Raw genomic sequence first — 8,451 nt, 5'->3', positions numbered from 1 at the left:
TGTTAATTGAGAAAAATTAGTTCAATTGATGGGTGAATTGAGTAGGGACTAAATTGTGAAAATGTAAATTTTGGGGTAAAAGTGCAATTTTGAAATTTGAACAGCATAAATTGTGAAGTGAAATAGAAATCAAATAAATGCTAATGAGTAGAAATATTTTATATTATAGATCAAGAATCCAAAGAAGAACGAGGAAAAGAAAAAGTTATGAATAGTCCCAAAATTTCAATATCTTCTACAAATTAGCCGGGTAAGTTCATATGGTTGAAATTAGATGTTTATTTGTGAATGATTGAAGTATATAATGTGTTATTATATACTAATTTGTTGTGGGATTGTGTAGATTTTGTTAATGAAAGAATAAATGTGGAAATGCAAATTAGGAAAACGCAGGATTAAGTACGTTCAGATCGTGGACGTGTGATGAATTGACGGATAAGACCATGGTTGTTCCATGGCAAAGTGTGAAATGTAGGTATGGTATCATCCATACTGAGTTGTGAAATGTAGGTATGGTATTATCCATACTGAGCTGTGAAATGTAGGTATGGTATTATCAAATCCATCTTGAGTTAAGAAATGTAGGTATGGCATTTCCCATACCGAGTTAAAAAAATGTAGGTATGGTATTTCAATGAGGAAAACCATACTGAGTTGTGAATCGTGGCATTGAGCAACGACGTACTCAATTTCGTAAGTCGTTTCCTAATTTGATTATAAGAAATAAAAGAGAAGTGATCCAAATGAAAGAGATTGAGTAGTTGTTACTGTTGAGCTCAACTATGTGAATTATTATAACAATGGTTGTGAATCGCAGGAAACTTTAGTAAATGTTTTGGTATTGTTTGGAAATATTATGTTTGGTAAGCATTACTTTTAACCTATGAACTTACTAAGCTTCAATAAGCTTACTTGTGTGTGTTTAATATTTTTATGTAGATTGACTTGAAGTGAAGTGGGTAGATCGGATCAACACAACAAAGCACACTATCCAGATCAATTTCGGTAGCTTTTGTTTTATGTTTGAAGATTTATATGGCATGTATAGAGTTTGAATGAATTGAAGTAAAGATGTTATAAACTAGTTAACAATATTTGTACTAAAATAGTTTTCGGTAAGTAGCAGTAGTTTGACTTTGAAAATCACTAAAAATAGTAGAAATGGAATTAAATAATGAATAAATTATGTAATCGAATCTCGATGAGTCTATTTTCATATGGAAGAAGCAAAACAGGTATATGAGCTATATTTTATGAGATGTTTAAATTTTTGTGAAATAGGGCCAGAGCAATTTCTGGATCCCCTGTTCTGACTTTGGAAATTCACCATAAATTTTACAAAGATAATTAGAAGTCATACTTTATATGTACAGATTCCTTATTGAGTCTAGTTTTATTAGAGACAAACGGCATAGTCATTGAAGCTCTGTACAGAGAGATATCTGATTCGTAATACACAAAGGTCAGAGTAGTCAAACCCTGAAACAGGGGAGATTTTAAATAATAAAATTTACTAATTGGCTTGACAAAAAATTCTAGAAAAAAATTGGTAAGTAGATATATGCGTATAAATTCAGAGAAAATTTACGGATTTGGATTTTGAGTTTTATAACTCGAGATATGAATTATTTAGCAACTATGACACAGTTGGACAGCTTGTCTGGAAAGTGTGATATAAATTGTTTGAATTTGTTTAAGTGCTCAAATAAGTTTAGTAATGCCTCGTGCTCGACTCCGGCGACGGTCTCGGGTAAAGGGGGCATTACATTTATTGGTATCAGAGCCTGGTTTAGTCGATTCTCGGAACGAATTTGATGTGTAAAGTGTTTAAAATACATGCCATATAAATCGTGATAGTGTGATGTGAATGATCCGATCTAATTACTAATTTTTGTTATAGATTGTAAAGATGTCTGATAGACCCGATGGTGCTAGTCAGGAAGAGGAAGTTAATAGTAGAATACAGACTTCTGAGTAGGGAACAAGTGGTAATGTCCCGATTTCTTTGATGAGAGAGGAAGAACTTAAAAATATGATTTACGGATTAATGAATCAGTGGTATCATGAAACAATACAAGGAAGAAGTCAGGCACAACAACCTCCTCCTCCCCCTACTGTACCACCAGTTACAACCCCGATTGCTCCTCCTTTAATAGATGAATCTAGCAAAAGAACACCAATTGAAAAACTCAGAAAGTTTGGAGCTGAAGAATTTCGAGGGAGATCGGACGATGATCCGGTTAAAGCAGAGTATTGGTTAAAGAGTTTGAGAGAGTTTTAAACAGATGATGTGTTCTCCAGGAGGACTATTTGGGATGTCAGTTTCGCTATTGAAAGAAGAAGCGTATAATTGGTGGGAAACCATTGAGGCAATGGTACTTGCAGATAAACTTACAGGAATTCTTCCAAAACGAATTTAAGAAGAAATATGTGGGAAAGAGATATTTAGATAAGAAAAGAGAGAATTTCTTGATCTTCGACAAGGGAATAAAACAAAGTGGCGAATATGAAAGAGAATTTGTGTATCTCAAGAGATATGCTCGGGATGTTGTAATTTGACAGAGGAAGAAATGTGCATTAGATTTGAAGAAGGGCTTAATGATGAAATCGAATGATGATTGGAGGTACAGAGATTGAGAATTTGTGATTTTGTCGATCGAGCTCAAAAGATGGAAGAAGTGTATAACAGAAAGATGCAAAGAGAAAGAAGAGGTAAAGAGGTATACAAAAGAAGTTTCTCTAGACCAACTTCGACTTTTTCGGCCAAAAAGTTCAGAAATGATTCTGGTCGACCTGTTATAATCCCGGAACGATCGAATAACAGTAAAACGACTCAACAAGATGTCGGAGTAACTAAGAAACCAGCAGCTAGTGTTAGTAGTGTGCAAAATATTCCGAGACTTAGATGTAAAAATTGTGGTAGATTTCATATTGGTGAGTGTTGGGGAAGAGCCGGAGCTTGCTATAAATGTGGTGGAACTGATCATTTTATTCGGACTGTCCTCAATTATTAAAGAAGATAGAGAACAAGGGAGAAGCAAGCAAATACTCCTAAAGGTAAACGTTCAGGTCAAAGTAGTGCTACTGGGACTGTTCATTCGGGAACGAGAGATACTGCAGCTCGATCGAGACAAGAGTACCTGCACGTACATATGCTATCCGGGCAAGGGAAGAAGCTTCTGCTCCAGATGTGATAGCTGGTAATTTCTATCTTTTTGATGATTCTGTGTATGCTTTAATTGATCCTGGATCTACACATTCATATATTTGCACTGCATTAGTGTCGAAAAGAAAATGAACTGTTGAGTCCACTGACCTTGAATTGCAAGTCACTAATCCACTAGGGCAAAGTGTGTTGGTTAATTTAATATGTCGGAATTGTCCACTGAAAATACAAGGCTGTGAATTCTCTCACGATTTAATGTTGTTACCTTTCGAGAATTTGATGTTATTCTTGGAATGGATTGGTTGATTGAACACGATGCCATAGTGAATTGTAGAGAAAAACGGATTGATTTAAAATGTCGATGGGAAATAGTTTCAATGAGTTTGGGGATAAAAGAATGATGTCGAATTATTTCACCTTTTTACATTTCGAAAATTGATTCGAAAGGTAATAAAGCATTTCTAGCTTATATTCTTGATACTCGGGGTTCGAATTGAAGATGGAACGATTGTCGATTGTTAATGAGTTTCTTGATGTGTTTCGAGGAATTACCGGTTTACCCCATATCGTGAGGTTGAATTCACAATTGATGTAATTAAGCATGCACTCCAATATCAATAACACCGTATAGAATGGCACCAAATGAGTTAAAGAGTTGAAGACACGGTTGCAAGAGTTATTGGATAAAGGGTTCATCGGACCGAGTACATCACCTTGGGGCGCACCTGTTTTATTTGTGAAAAAGAAAGATGGTTCGTTGCGATTGTGTATTGATTATGTGCGGTTGAATAAGGTAACAATTAAAATAAATATCCATTACCTCGTATCGATGATTTGTTTGATCAACTGAAAGGTCTGCAGTGTTCTCAAAAATAGACCTTAGATCCGGGTATTATCATTTGAAGGTTAAAGAGTGTGATGTGCCAAAGATCGCTTTTGAACTCGGTATGGTCACTACGAATTTTTGGTAATGCCTTTTGGTTTAACGAATGCCCCTGCTGCATTTATGGATTTAATGAATCGAATTTTTCAGTCTTATTTGGATAGATTTGTGGTGGTATTTATTGATGACATATTGGTCTATTCAAAGACAGAATCCGAACATGCACAAAGACTTGAGAATTGTACTACGACTTTGAGAGAAAAAGCAGTTATATGCTAAATTTAGTAAATGTGAGTTTTGGCTTCATGATGTTGGATTTCGGGTCATATTATATCAGCTGAAGGAATTCGTGTGGATCCAAGTAAAGTTTCGGCAGTGGTGAATTGGAAAACACCGAAGAATGTAACTGAAGTGCGAAGTTTTCTGGGATTAGCAGGATACTATCGCCGTTTTGTAAAGAATTTTTCCATGATTGCTTCACCAATGACTCGTTTATTACAGAAAAATGTTGAGTTTATGTGGTCTGATGAATGTCAGCAGAGCTTTGATCAGTTAAAGAAAATGTTAACAGAAGCTCTAGTCTTAACTCAACCAGAATCAGGTATACCGTATGTTGTGTACAGTGATGCATCTTTAAGTGGTTTGGGTTGTGTGTTAATGCAGTCGGGAAAGGTAGTGGCTTATGCTTCACGGCAATTAAAACCACATGAAAAGAATTACCCTACACATGATCTTGAGTTAGCTGCAATTGTTTTTGCCTTAAAAATTTGGAGACACTATTTATATGGTGAGAAGTGTTATATGTATACGGATCACAAAAGTTTGAAATACTTAATGACTCAGAAGGAACTGAACTTAAGACAGAGACGGTGGTTAGAGTTGCTGAAAGACTATGATTTGGTTATTGACTATCATCCAGGGAAAGCTAATGTAGTTGCTGATGCACTGAGTCGAAAGTCATCCTTGTTTGCACTTCGCAATGAATGCTCATTTGGCTCTTAATGAAGAAGGTGTTGTATTAGTAGAATTAAAGGTAAAACCAATGTTTCTTCAACAAATTCGAAGCTGCAGAATGAAGATCCAAAATTGGTCTTGAAACGACAAATGGTTCGGGATAATTTAGATTCGAGTTCAAGATTGATGATGAAGGTATATTGCGCTATCATAATAGGATTTGTGTTCCCAATAATTCGATTTAAAGAATGATATTCTTTTCAAGCACATAATAGTATGTATTCTATTCATCTGGGTAGTACAAAATGTATGGTGATCTGAAAAAGACATATTGGTGGCCCGGTATGAAAGAGAAATTTCGAATTTATTGCAAAATGTTTGATTTGCCGACAAGTTAAAGCAGAGAATCAAGTGCCAACGGGTTTATTACAACCCATTATGATTCCTGAATGGAAGTGGGAGCATATTTCAATGGATTTTGTGTCGGATTGCTCGTGACTCAGAAAGAAAGATTCGATATGGGTGATTGTTGATAGATTGACAAAGTCAAGACACTTTATTCGGTCGTAATAGATTTTTCACTTAATAAGTTAGCAGAATTGTATGTGTCAGAGATTGTGAGACTACATGGAGTTCCAATATCTATCATTTCAGACCGGGATCCGAGGTTTACTTCAAGATTTTGGAATAAATTGCAAGAAGCCTTAGGCACCAGATTGAATTTTAGTACAGCATTTCATCCTCAAACAGATGGACAGTCAGAGCGAGTGATTCAAATTTTAGAAGATATGTTAAGATGTTGTATACTCGAGTTTGGTGACAGTTGGGAAAGGTATTTACCGTTGGCTGAGTTTGCTTACAACAATAGCTATCAGTCTAGTATAAAAATGACACCATTTGAGGCTCTTTATGGTAGAAAATGCAAGACTCCATTGTGTTGGTGCGAATTGAGTGAATCAAAATAGTTGGGGTTGATTTGATTCGAGAAACCAAGAGAAAGTCCAGATTATTCGAGATCGTCTAAAAGGCGCTTGGATCGTCGAAGTCATATGCGGATTTAAAACGAAGAGACATAGAATATGCAGATGGGTGATCGAGTATTTCTAAAAGTTTCACCATGGAAAAGGGTGTTACGATTTGGTAAAAGGAAAATTAAGTCCGAGATTCATAGGGCCATATGAAATTGTGGAAAGGGTTGGTCCTGTGGCTTATCGTTTGGCTTTACCTCCGAACTTGAGAAGATTCATAATGTGTTTCATGTGTCTATGCTGAGGCAAGATAGGTCAGATCCTTCACACGTAATTCCCATACCGAAATTGAGCTTCAACCGGATATGACTTATTCGGAAGAACCGGTGAAGATTTTGGCTCGTGAAGTTAAGGAATTGCGGAACAAAAGAGTACCATTGGTTAAAGTATTATGGCATCGACATGGTATGGAGGAGGCAACCTGGGAAACAGAGGAGTCAATAAGATCACAAGATCCAAATCTATTTTCAGTAACAAATTTCGAGGACGAAATTTTTAAAGGGGAGAGTAGTAACTACCTAATTTTCAGTGGTGTCGAAATGGTGATTTGAGATCACTAAATTCGACAAATAAGATTGAACAAGATAGTAATTTAATATTTATGAGTCAAGTAAGAATTTAGAAGAATTTGTGAAATGGTGAAATTAGTGAATTAAAAGAATTTATTAGGTCAAACGGGTCAAAAATGAGGTATCGAGACCTCAAAGTTGAAAATCGAGCTATAAATATTTTTATAAATATTTATGGAGTGTCATTGAGTTAGTATTAAAGTTTAGTTAGAAAATTTTAACGTTTGGATGGCTAATTAATTGAAAAGGATTAAATTGAAAATAGCACAAAATTTGTTAAATTGTGAGTAAATAGCTTAAGTATTTAAAAGATGGATTTAAAGAGCAATTAGACCCAAAGGTTAATGGCTGGACGGTTTGGGTATGAAATAAGCAAGAAAACAATGTGACCAAGGGCAAAATTGAAAATAGATAAAAGTTAATAGTTAAATAATGATGTAATTGAAAAATCTAGACATTTTCTTCATAATTTCTCAGCCAAAACGCCATAGAAGGTCTGGAGAAATCTGGTTTTCATATTTTTACATCATGTGAGTCTAATTCTTGCTTTTTCTTGATAATTTTATGTTTTTATGACTTTTACAATTAGGTCCACTTGTAGAATTCATTAGTTTTTTATTTTATGGGTGAAATTGGAAGTTACCCTGGATGGATAAGGAATTTTATGATGAATTATTATGAAATTTAAGTTCTAATTTCATATTAAGGTGGTTTTATTAAGTGATTTTGATAGGAAATGATATTTAGGACCTAATTGTGAAAAAGTTGTGAATTGAAGGTTGCTGTTGAAATTCAGAATATAAAAGGTTTTGAAATAGTTTATAATGATAAAATAAAGTGTTAATTGAGAAAAATTAGTTCAATTGATGGGTGAATTGAGTAGGGACTAAATTGTGAAAGCTGTAAATTTTGGGGTAAAAGTGCAATTTTGAAATTTGAACAGCATAAATTGTGAAGTGAAATAGAAATCAAATAAATGCTAATGAGTAGAAATATTTTATATTATAGATCAAGAATCCAAAGAAGAACGATGAAAAGAAAAAGTTGCGGAATAGTCCCAAAATTTCAATATCTTCTACAAATTAGCGGGTAAGTTCATATGGTTGAAATTAGATGTTTATTTGTGAATGATTGAAGTATATAATGTGTTATTATATACGAATTTGTTGTGGGATTGTGTAGATTTTGTTAATGAAAGAATAAATGTGGAAATGTAAATTAGGAAAACGCAGGATTGAGTAACGTTCAGTATCGTGACGTGTGATGAATTGATTGGATAAGACCATGGTTATTCCATGGCAAAGTGTGAAATGTAGGTATGGTATCATCCATACTGAGTTGTGAAATGTAGGTATGGTATTATCCATCTTGAATGTGAAATGTAGGTATGGTATTATCAAATCCATCTTGAGTAAAGAAATGTAGGTATGGCATTTCCCATACCGAGTTAAAAAAATGTAGGTATGGTATTTCAATGAGGAAAACCATACTGAGTTGTGAATCGTGGCATTGAGCAACGACGTACTCAATTTCGTAAGCCGTTTCCTAATTTGATTATAAGAAATAAAAGAGAAGTGATCCAAATGAAAGAGATTGAGTAGTTATTCTTGTTGAGCTCAACTATGTGAATTATTATAACAATGGTTGTGAATCGCAGGAAACTTTAGTAAATGTTTTGGTATTGTTTGGAAATATTATGTTTGGTAAGCATTACTTTTAACCTATGAACTTACTAAGCTTCAATAGGCTTACTTGTGTGTGTTTAATATTTTTATGTAGATTGACTTGAAGTGAAGTGGGTAGATCGGATCAACACAACAAAGCACACTATCCAGATCAATTCCGGTAGCT

At 34.5% G+C, this 8,451-nt stretch overlaps 1 long non-coding RNA gene across 1 annotated transcript in view; it reads left to right on the top strand.

The window, feature by feature from the left end:
* Positions 1-3,154: 3,154 nt before the first annotated feature.
* The window catches only part of LOC128295213 (uncharacterized), a 38,228-nt gene continuing 32,931 nt past the window's right edge, over positions 3,155-8,451 (top strand). The window contains exon 1 of the long non-coding RNA XR_008285553.1: positions 3,155-3,200. This is a non-coding gene — a long non-coding RNA (uncharacterized LOC128295213). The remainder of the gene's footprint in view (positions 3,201-8,451) is intronic.

Source organism: Gossypium arboreum, chromosome 7 (assembly GCF_025698485.1).
Source record: "Gossypium arboreum isolate Shixiya-1 chromosome 7, ASM2569848v2, whole genome shotgun sequence".
NCBI classification, from domain to species: Eukaryota; Viridiplantae; Streptophyta; class Magnoliopsida; order Malvales; family Malvaceae; genus Gossypium; species Gossypium arboreum.
The sequence above is the reverse complement of the archived record's forward strand: the minus strand, read 5'-3'. Positions and strand labels throughout refer to the sequence as shown.